Below are 12265 nucleotides of genomic sequence, written 5' to 3'. Positions count from 1 at the left end.
ACGGCAGAGGTCATTGCCAACGACCTCTGCAAAGGCACGACCAACAAATCGCTGGAGCCAGATGGGCTCCCGATAGTGTAGTATTGTACATTCCAGGATGTTATGATGCCCTAATGGGTTACGATGTACTCAGAACCTATGATCCCTGCAGTGCAGATCTTCACGAAGATTCTGTCTGCCTGCATTTGCATTTTCCTACCCCAAGTCGTCTCTACAGACAAGCATGTCCCAGTCGTAACAGCAACATCCACGTGGCAATTGGTGATTGCCGTGGTGTGTCGTGTGCACTTGGTCTCGATGTCTGTGGACTTTGACCATGCCTTCTACTTCACAGGATATTATCCATCTCTATCACCAACTATGTCAGGTAAGGTTGCCCTGCGTCGGCAGTTACGTGTGCCGTTGCCAAGGAACCACAGTTACATGGACAACGATGCCAGCTGCTGGAATTTAGGTTGAGAGGTCATATATTTGTTTGTCGTTTGTACGTGAACATTCTCGTGTTTTTAGTAAATATGCCAGGTGAAGTCGAAAGATCAGTGTACTGGATTGCCCAATAGCATGCCACAGCTGGAAGCCACGTGAGTTTGGAGATGTCCTGGAGTATGGCCATTCACAGCAGCCTCGTGGAAGGGAGCATACCCACTCCACAATATCTGTGACACTAGATGGATGGCGTGCCTTTCTTATACTCCTCTCCTACGAGAGACAGATATCAGCAGCAATTTGCTGCGATCTTTGAATTTAGTCCAGTGGGTGGCTTGTGTCAGCGTCCATCTGGCGTGCCAGATATACCATTGGCTATGGTCTTGCTGATGCTCAGGACGACAGCGTGCAGTTTAGAGGCAGTCTTTAGTTACTTCGCGACTGGGGGAATGGTCAAATTGCGATACAATTTGCTCACCCTTCCTACCACTCAGGGCGGTCCCGGAATGGTTAATGTGCGACGATGATGAAGATGTAGACTTGCGCGAGCACAGCTTCACGGGAGTTCTGACTGAAGAAGTGGCCCCCCACTTCTCATGTGCCACCAGTTGCAGTGGCAGATATTTCTCCGACACTATCTCACCTTAACTAATTTTTGGCCGACATCAGTTATGTCAACACTGATCTGCCAAGTGAGCTACTGCAGAGAGTCTGTAATGTTTATTGCCAGACAATGCGAGGCCCCGAAATCCAACTGAAAGTCATCGACCCTCAGTTACTTGACCGGTAGTCTGACGTTCAGTGCATGCCACTCTCCTCGATTTGGACGCCAGAGTAGCCTGGTATTTTCTGGTCAACCACAAAGATATGAGACGCCAGAGTCTTCTTTCCATACATATACCAGATCTCGATACAGATGAACACCTCTGCAATGTGGGTCTGCTGTGGAGGTGGCGTCGTTGACGAGACTGATGTTGGCCCTCATTCAGTGCACTACTCCAACTGTAGTGACCCCAACATCCTTTCTTATCTCACTTATGACGTTTTATCTATGCACTAAGATGCTTTCTGTAAGATGGATCAAGGGTTTGACCATATTGTATTTTTACTGGGTAGGTTACAAGCATTTTCTCGATTTTTGAGCCTTTTAATTTGAATGGTTCACCAGTCTCTAACGCCACTGACACTACCACCAACAGTTTGCTAGTTATCTGGGTAGTATCTTCTTGGACTCTCCCCAGCCATGAGAAATTTTTATGTGGATGTCAATTTCACTGACCAACTAACAGAAGTATACGGACCCTATCTTCGTGAAGGCTTGCCTGACCCCAGTGGCGGGTTAGAAGAATCCACAGACATCTTGACCACTAGTAGCGGTGGGTGTAGTAGAGGTATCGTGGGCGGGCCTGGGTTTCGATCCCTGCTCACCGTGTCTCCACTGGATTGAAGGTGACTGCTGTACTTAGTAACATTATTGTAAAAAATGCAAAAAAAACTGTTAAGGTAACCGCTGATGAGCAGTGGTAGATCCGGCTTCGACCCTTGTCTGGCATAAATTTAAAAAAAGGAAAATAAGAAAAGGTTGTGTAAAGGGGAATATCTGGTGCAGCACAAATTTTTGTACTTGTTTTGCTATCAGTAAATCGTGTATCTGTTGTACAGGTGTATTTGCAGTTTACGATAACATTTCGTAATTTAATACGATTGTCAATCGTCAGCAGTGTCTATTCCTTCGGACGTGCATTTATGTCCGAAGAAACACTGCATCGAATTATGCAGAAACTGTAAAACGCAAATACTGCTGTACACTCTTTGAGTTGTGTCTCTGATGCATTACAAGATAGCGTGTTTACCGTTGGTGAGTTCCGCTCGCTTCTAGCAATCAGAGACCTCGCGGTTAGTTGGGCCGTGGTCGTGTTCAGATAGTAGAGCAGTGATTTGAGGCAGTTCAGAGACGCCGGCAGCAGTTGGGAGCCGGCCAGAGTGGCCGTGCGGTTCTGGGCGCTACAGTCTGGAGCCGAGCGACTGCTGAGGTCGCAGGTTCGAATCCTGCCTCGGGCATGGATGTGTGTGATGTCCTTAGGTTTAAGTAGTTCTAAGTTCTAGGGAACTGATGACCTCAGAAGTTAAGTCGCATAGTGCTCAGAGCCATTTGAGCCAGCAGTTGGGGAGTTGGTGAGAGCGTTTGAGATGTACGTAGTGGTTGCTAATAACCAAGGCTTTGGATCATTTCATTGTGTGATATTTGTATGGTACGGTTTTATTCTCCAATCGTAACGTGTGTTACCCTTGTGATGAATAACATTATGTATGTGAACTACTATTTAGGTGCGAGATATTTCGGAGGTTAAGGGTCCTTGTGTTTTTCGTAAATTCGAAGCTGGTTACTGAATCGTGTTGTAGTCGTTCAGTCCGAAGCACTACGCACTCAGTTTCGTCATTCTCTCTTGTAATTCACGGTTTACTGTGCTTTGTTGGAAATCATGTGCACGAAACTTGAATATCAGTAGTTGCTAGAAATTCGACTTCTGTTTCACGTTCATTGTGAATCCCTCGTGGCTTGTGTAACGGTGGTTTGATTCTAAGGCAGTATTCATTTGAATTTGTTGTTACTCATTTCTGCCTTAGCAAATCATTTAATGAACATTTACACGAACATGTGGTGCATTGTTCACCTGATGGCATCATGTGCACATGCGTTGCGAGCCTTATGCTCTTGCCTATCCATCAGTTACAAATAGCACGAACAATAAAATAACTCGTTTCGTTTACAGTTTCATCACTTTAATAGCGATAAGAACCCGGGTCTTTGCACGCATAGCTTTCAGGCGTGAAAATGAGTTTTGGCACTGGTTCCTGAATGCAGACTTACTGCGGCAAATTCTTTTACACTGTGTGTCTGTTCACGATTCCAGGAAATAATATCCACATAGCATGGTACTAATGCCTTCAAGATTTTATAATAGTTCATACACATTTACTTTTTCGAGTTGCATCATTATGAGAATGATTCTGAGATGAATTATTGGCAGTTTTAATGTTAATTTACTCCTCGCGGAGGTACAATGTGGCCTGTAATTATTGTATGGCAGTAGAATTCCAGTTGTGCTCACCAGGTACAAATCTGGCGCTGTACTCTGTTCGTATGACAGCATTTTTGTATGGCAGCAGAATACCAGTTGTGCTCACCAGGTGCAAATCTGGCGCTGTACTCTGTTCGTATGACACCCACACTGTCATTTGACAAGCCGTGACATGACTGGACAGTCTGAATATAGAGACAAGAAACAGTGTAGTGTTCGTCAAACTATTATATGTCAATGGCAGAAGTTACAGTGTTGCATTGAGAGAATTTCACCGACCGAAAGATCTGAGAAGAGGCCCGACATCAGTAAATGGTTTAAAGAAGGTGACAACGAAATTAGAAAATACGAGTGAGCTTAGTGTGGCCTCTGGAAGACGGAGGTGTCCTGTGCCTGTAGCCGGCCGGTGTGGCAGTGCGATTCTAGGCGCTTCAGTTTGGAACCGCGTGACCGCTACGGTCGCAGGTTCGAATCCTGCCTCGGGTATGGATGTGTGTGATGTCCTTAGGTTAGTTAGGTTTAAGTAGTTCTAAGTTCTAGGGGACTGTGACCTCATGAGTTAAGTCCCATAGCGCTCAGAGCCATTTTGAACCTGTGCCTGCGGGAGTTATTCGCGAGGTTGCTGTTGCTGTAACCGACCACGCAGCATGTGATTCGAGCAGTACTGTGCCCGTGCAGTGTCACGAGAATGTGCATACCATGGTCAGCATAGGGCAAGTTAGGCGGTCTATTTTACAGTGGTAACCGTATAATATTCCGACAGTGTAGCAAGTGCAACCACATGACCCGCAGCGGCGTTCTGAATCTGCTCTTCGGTTTCTGGCAGGGGTCGAGCTTGATCACATACGGCAGGGCAATATTCTACGTCATGACGAGGCACATTTTACACTATAGGGTGCAGTGAATATACAGAGGCGCCGAATTTGGGCACTGTTTAAGTCCTTGTTGTGCACGAAGAACCACTCTACCCGTCGTACATGACTGTGTGGTGATTCTCAACCATCTTCATTCTCTGTCCGTTTTTATTTGAAGAGAATACTGCCAGAGGGCCTGTCAGGTGTATGTTTACTTCTGCACGTTATCAAGACCGCCTTATACAGCAAGCGATTCCTTCGATGGAAACAACTGTTACCATGAAAGATGGGGCTACTATATGTCACGTCGCCCTCTTAGTGAAAGATCTGTTAAACGGAATCTTCCACGAACGTGTTGTCTCCAGAGCTTTTCCAGATGCATGCCTTCAAGATCGCACGATCTGAATTCATGTCACTTTTGGCTCTGGGGATATCTAAGAGAAAGCGTTTACCAGGGACACGTACAGTCTCCACCTGATCTGAAGGCCAGTATACAGGAACACATTGTTGAGCTTCCGCTGGAACTCCTGCGAGCAACTGTTGTACGGATGCAGTATCCTGTCGATCTAGCTGGAGCTCATACTGAATAAATTGTGTATGCGAAGGTTTGTGAGAAAATTGATTATTGAGCCATTAACATATTGGTTATACAGTGTGAAGATCAATAAAACCGACAAACTGCAGCGACGGATTCCTGACTGCAATTGGAGAAAAGAAGTCCTATGAACATGTGTCAGGAAATGCATTGTTGCCACGGCAGATGGCACTGACGAATGAAAGTGCGTGTGATCATGTGCCGCGTATTGCTTGTTTCTTGCAGACTGTGTGACTGACGCAGCGTATTGTAAGCAGCAGAATGGCCCGGTGTTCATGTCAGGAACAAGCCGAGATTGTGCTTGTGTACGGCCGGGCCGATGGAAACGTTGGAGAAGTAGCACGGTGATACGAAAATAAGAGCAACCACATCGCACAATCATTTCAAGTCCTTTTCGGGCGTTTATGTGATCATGGGTCCTTTCAGACAGTCCGGTCCTCCACATACGGGGCACGCATACTCAGCCATCTCCCTGCACGTCCCTCATTGCTTGCGCTTTTAACGTACTTTTTGCTTTCAACTTTGTTTGACAGTGGGTCCTATCCGACAGACGCCAATAAAGGGCTGTGTCAATCACACAGCCTGCGACACACAAGCAATACATGGCACGTGGTTAGAGAAACTGTTATTCGTCAGCCCCATCTACCGTGGCAACGAAGCATTTGCCGACACATGTTCATAGGACTTCTTTTCTCCATTTCCAATCAGGAATCCGTCGCTGCAGTTTGTCGGTTTTATTAATGTTCACGCTGTATAGTTTCATATAATGACGACATAATGAGTTGTATCTTGTTACGCAGAAGCTATTTACAGACATCAAGGGCACTCCAAGTTAGGAAATCAGAGAGACAATGCAGAGAGCAGGCAAAAGTGGAACCGTTTAGGTTACCGGAGATAAATAGTAACATTAGAGCCGTGCAAATTGCAGATGCTCTGTGCAACTGTCCCAGGGGACGAGTTTCACTTCAAAGAAATAAATAGAAATTGCATCCAACTCCTAGACGCTGTAGAAGATGGCCACGGGAAGGCAAGTCTTAGCAGAGGCAGCATGCTTGATAATTGCTCCTGAGGACTGCAACGTCAGTAGGTTTACACAGGTTAGAGTGCTACTACGGCAGTCCCCACCCACAGAAGGGCGGAGAACGGGGCCAAGGGGCTTAAGACGCTGTTGTTGCTGGCCGTAATAGGGGTGGCAGCGACGTTTAGCTTCCAGCCAAACGCTGTGAATACCAGCTTGCTAATGTAAAATCCAGAGTAGGAGAGGAATCTGTGTAGTCCATAATTTCGGGCATGCAGTCTGGCAAATAAAACTTCCTCCACTAATATTTCGGCCGCGTATCGTCCGGCCATCCTCAGAGTGAGTCACAAGAGAGTCACAAGACTCTGAGGATGGCCGGACGATACGCGCCCGAAATATCAGTGGAGAAAGTTTTATTTGGGCGGCTGAATGCCCGAAATTTAATGGACTGTTCATTACGCTGCCAGAAGTTGAAAATGCAAATCTAAATGTGGTTGACCAGAGGCGCCCTGGAGGTGCAGAACGACTCGCCAAATTGGCAGAATATTGCACCGGTGGATTGGTGGGTCGACTATAGGAAGGGAGAAATGATACGCTGCCAGTATTCCTTAAAAACCCATGTTTTTGTATTCGGTGGGAGTTCTCAGTCAGATCGCAGGTGCGACGACTCCGTGTCGCTCGTGGTCAGCCTCGGTAAGCTCCGACATGTCTGTTTTTCTCACTTGGAGTGCCGCTCTCTAGTTTATACTTAATGTGGTGCAGGTGTTCGCTACTTCTGTTAGCACCTGCCCCCGAGGCTTCGGACACTGACCTGTGTTGTGGAACCAGTTGCCTCCTTTGCTTTTTCGAATGTTTAGAATTAGCCTCCAGCGTAGTTGTACGAGACCCCTGAACTCCATGTGTCTCCTGTTGCAAACGTCCTGTCGAGTCCCAGAACCCGCATCTCTTGTAGGTTTCGTGTGACAGTGTTTGGCTCTGATCCAAGTCATCACCCTGCCTTCAATGGGAATTTGTCTTACTTCGTTTGCTCCTCACCGCTCGGAAATTGCAGATTGACCTTAAACCCCCTACTTTACATCTATCCTGTGTCAGGATACGGCAGCAGCACAGTTTCATTAAATCTAAGGGTACCACTTGCTGCTGTGGTCCAACTTGCTAGAACAGTAGCCATCTTGCACCTTGTAGAAAGTGATAAAACCCGTAAACAGCGCCGTCTGGAAACTCTGTGCCAAGCATGGCTGGGAAATACACATCGCCGACGTGTAAATTAACAAAGTGCACAGTGCTGTAGTCTGAAGGGGACACGTCAGAGCGACGAGAGCTCAGCACACGCGCCATTGACCCGGGCTATTATGACGGCAGAGGGGCTGCAGAGGAGCGGATAAAGTCTGGCCGCTCCCTGCCACACATGGCGGCCGGTGGGCTGTGGAGGGCGGGGGTGCGGGTGGGGGCGTTAGCACCGGCCAGTAATTAATTAATGAACATTAATTAGCGCGCTCGTCGGCGCAGGCCGGCCTGTGAATGACGCCTGCTATTATTCATGGCCGGCGGCCGACTGCGCCTTCGCCCCTGAGGAGATCACCGCGGCACCCAGCGAAATTCCAAGGGCGCGCGCGCCACAACCGTGCGGAAGGGCGTGGATCGCTTCTTCTCCCTCTTACCCACCTACAGCTGGTAATTCTGGGTTCCAAGGGACCTATTACATCTTCACATGTCACGCACATTAGTTATCTCTGACTTCTTCATAGAGTTCTTGTACTTTCCATGACGATTTTCAGGAGGTTATTGTTGTGACTTGGCAAGACAGCCAAGCCACTACGAGGTGAAGCCGAAAGGCACGCGTTTAAGCTCACGCAGGCTGGCGTGAGGTCTGGAACAGTTAAAGGAGGTGAGACCAGTAAAAAAGGTACGTGGCTTCTGGAATACTTAACTTTAATCCATAATTGGTGAACATCGGTCTTGATGATACATGAATTACAAGATCAATAGCAAATGATAATGGCGCCTTGCTAGGTCGTAGCAAATGACGTTGCTGAAGGCTATGCTAACTATCGTCTCGGCAAATGAGAGCGTAATTTGTCAGTGAACCATCGCTAGCAAAGTCGGCTGTACAACTGGGGCGAGTGCTAGGAAGTGTCTCTAGACCTGCCGTGTGGCGGCGCTCGGTCTGCAATCACTGATACCGGCGACACGCGGGTCCGACGTATACTAACGGACCGCGGCCGATTTAAAGGCTACCACCTAGCAAGTGTGGTGTCTGGCGGTGACACCACAGTTATTTCCATAAATGTGAAGGAAGTTGGTAAATGGACTTAATATCTGTAATATTGATGTAGTCATATTCTTTGTAAGACTTTGTTTGAGACCAGAGACGTAGGTCAGACAGGTTAATATTGCTTTGTCGCAGTACGTCAGAGAGTATCAGTAGCAGAGTGTATCCAATAGTCTGGCAATGTACTTGATTTAAAAAAGGATGGAAGCTGGCCTGGTGTGTAGTGGAGGCAGCATTATTTAAAAGAAAATTCGTAATAATACGTAATGGGGAAAGATATTCAGCAAATGAGATTATATTCATGGAAGAAAGCCGGCCGTTGTGGCCAAGCGGTTCTTGGTGCTTCGGTGTGGAACCGTGCGACCGCTACGTCGCAGGTAGGAATCCTGCCTCGGGCATGGATGTGTGTGATGTCCTTAGGTTAGTTAGGTTTAAGTAGTTCTAAGTTCTAGCGGACTGATGATCTCAGCTGATATGTCCCATAGTGCTCAGAGCCATTTGAACCATTTTGACTGGACGAAAGATAAAAGCCAACTTTTAAGGTACCATAATCCAGTCTTTTTATTGTTGTATGTGTGTAGCTTCTCATTCTTAGGAACATTGGGTATGGTTAAAGTTTGCTGCAGAAATTTTGTAATGAAGCATATAAACTGAAACATGTGTTAAGGAAGGCAGTTGTATGCAGGAAAGTTAGTAAGAAATACGTTGCTAACTTGTCTGTGTGTGGCAACTTTATGAGAAAGTGTATTGTTGTTGGGGCTTAATGAAGCGCAGTTAAACTTGGAGCCTTTCTTCTTATTTATCGGTCGTTAAGATTAGTTCCAATTTTCACGTACTTTCAAGAGTGGTTGCACATCCGCGTCGCACATCGGGAGTTGTGTATTGAGAAGCCCTTACGAAAATTGGTAAGGTACCGTCTTGCATTGCACATGGCCACCACGGCAAATGAAATTTGATTTTTAACAGACACATCATTATTCCTAATAGAAACAAGTTGCAGAGCAGACTAGCGTGCCGTTTGCACAGGTAGGCCAATAAATTTAATTGCTATCAAAGTTCGTGTCCTCTGTAACGCATAGTGATTGGCAAAGTGTGTATTTGTGAAAATAATAGCAGAATCAGATCAGAGACTTAATACCAGTAAAAGAGATCAGAGAATTCAGTGAATTTCAGTGAATTTCAAAGCAGTTTTATCAGAAAACCAGATACGTTAATTTCCATATTCATTTGCTGTGCAATTACAATAAAAGTTCCGGTACAGTCATTGTTTGCAAAACTAAAAATAAAGGTTAGCATAATTATTCCAGGAAGAAATTTCAAACACTTCTGAACAGGAACTGTAGTACACAAATCGATACAGGACTCTGTAATAGATTTGATATCAAAATCAGAAAAACTATCAACACACACGATATGATCTGCAAACAAAGCCTATACACTAATCAATGCATATGCCCCACGAACAATAAGAAAAACCCACAGATTATAGAAGATTTCTCTGAAGATCTGGACGAAACCACTAACAGAATTCCTACGAAACATGTGAAAGTATATCTAGGAGATTTTAATTCTCAGTTAGGCAGGGAAGGAAAATTCAGAGACACGGCCCATTTGAGAAATTAGAACTGAGAGAACTTGATAAACGTTTGCTGGAATTTCGACCTCAGAATCATGTCTACCCAATTCCAGAAACCACGCAAGGAACTACGAACTTGGAAAAACCCCAACAACGCCCTAGGAGAATTTCAGATTAATCGCAATCCTATATCAACGAAAACACGAGAAAAAAATGAATTCAAGACCAAGGAAAGGAAATTTCGACTCCGATCGCCACCTACTCCAAATAAAAGCGAAATTAAAACCCAGTAGGCATATCAAGACAACCAACAGAAGTTTTCGAACAGATCCATGGTATCCACAATGAAACAAGAAAGAAGTGATAGAAAAATTAAGAAGACCGAAGGTAGCGATTATGTAAATAACTTCCAATTTCTGTGTACAGGCATGTTCTGTAACGCTTTGAGAAGATGTTTATCAATGATTTATTTCAAAGAACTATTTCATTTCTGCATGACACCTCTCTGACCTTCGATCCCCATTTGGGGCTCATGGCAGTTTCCATGTAAATGTTTTATTTTGCTTTTATATGCTCCTCAGCCCCAATGAGTCTCTATGAAGCACTTTCCATGAGGGAAACTGAAGAACTTGTCAATGACTGAACTTCATGGCTTCTTTTGGTGATGTGGTAATGTGAATGAGACCAATGACATTGTAAAGCTCACTCCAAATCGTGTAGGTGAGATATCTGGCTGTGAAGATATCGACGAAAATTTATTTAAAAATACTGTTCCATCTGCTGTGCACGTTCCTTGGAAATTCATGCCAATGGAGAAAAGGAAAATGAGGAACATGCAGGCCAAGGAGAGTAGAAAGTGAATGCTATTACCACTTCTAATTGGACAACAGAAGATCCGACTTACTCTAAAACCTATCCTGATACAGCAGAAATTGAACAGAGGGAATCCAATTTCGTATTAGGAGTGAATGGAAAATCTGCTGTTAAGTGCTTTGGTTTGGTGAAAGTGTCCAGTATGCTACACAGAACAATAATCACAGCTATGAATTATCCACTGGATGCATAAAAATGCTCATAGGTATATTACTCTTTACTGGATACCATGCTCTTCCACGGGAAAAGCTATAGTGGGATGAAGATAAGGACTTTGATATAACGTGTGTACGACAGTGTATGAGTCGCAACAGATATCTGGAAGTGAAGTGCCACCTTCATTCCAATGATAACGCACGCCTGAAAAGAATCCCACCTGACGAAATGGACAAACTTTTCAAAATTCGTCCGTTGATGGATTTACTAAATAATAATTTCATGACGTTTCAAGTTTTTTTCCGACAGCCTGAGCATTGATGAGCAAATGGTACGGTATTATGGTCACCATTAATATTATGGACACAATTGCCTAAAACTGTCCATTCGCGAAAAACCAGTGAGGTTTGGATTCAAACAGTGAGCCATGTGCTGCTCTGTGTGCAATGTGGGACGCCATTTTGATTGTTTTGTTGTCTGGCACAAAAAATAAAATAAAATGTAAGAAGAGAATGGCATATACCATGATCCCCTTTGGGGATCGGTTAAAATAAATCATGTACTTCAAGGTTATTGCATTTTTTATTTTTTATTCCTTTTCCTCATCTCTTTTTCAATTAGGCAACACAGAAACAAATGTAGATCGTAGAAAAGAAATTTGGTACTCAATGGGTTAAGAGACTCAGAGAAAGAGCCATTGTAATTGGTCCAGCATTAAAATTTGTGTCTCTTCTGATACAAGTTGTTAGAGAAATTTTTTTGCCCACCATTGTATAATTTCCTATTGATATACTTACCTTATTAACCCTCCCAACCCTACCATTTCCGAAACAGAAAAAGACACAAATGTAAAACAAAATGAAGGCCCTTTGGAATCGACCTTCCCACCAAAGACTTTTATAGCTATGCCAGCGGCGTTTTCGTTGCATAGCGTTTACCTTGTGGATGTCTTATGGGGTAGTCAAAATATTTTCTTTTCGCCATTTATAGGCAAATATACGATTGTGTGCACCACATATGATGGAAAGTAATCAGTTTGCATTTATCTAACGATCCAATCAACTCTGAGATGATTGTGCATAATGAACTTTAGCCAGGCTTTTCCCAAAAGCTGGGGGGATTTGTGCTGAGTGAAAATATCTCAGAGTGTTTTATTTTGGGCTGTACACGAGCGACCTGCCAAATATGAGCATAATCTGTTGGCCGTGGTCTTCCCCTTCCAAGAGAGTAAGTCTCGTCTCTGCTTTCGCTGCTAACTGCTTCAAGATTAGCTCGCAAACCTGCGTCATCTTTCCTAAGCTGTCTCACTATCCCTTTGCTCTCTTCGACAACTGTTTCCAATTTCCGATCGAATTCTAGGTCCTGTTCTTCGATTTGCTTTTCGAAGCTATCTTGGAGTTGCTTATTTAACC

The sequence above is a fragment of the Schistocerca americana genome, chromosome 5, assembly GCF_021461395.2.
Source record: "Schistocerca americana isolate TAMUIC-IGC-003095 chromosome 5, iqSchAmer2.1, whole genome shotgun sequence".
Classification (NCBI taxonomy): Eukaryota; Metazoa; Arthropoda; class Insecta; order Orthoptera; family Acrididae; genus Schistocerca; species Schistocerca americana.
This window is presented reverse-complemented; position numbering follows the sequence as displayed.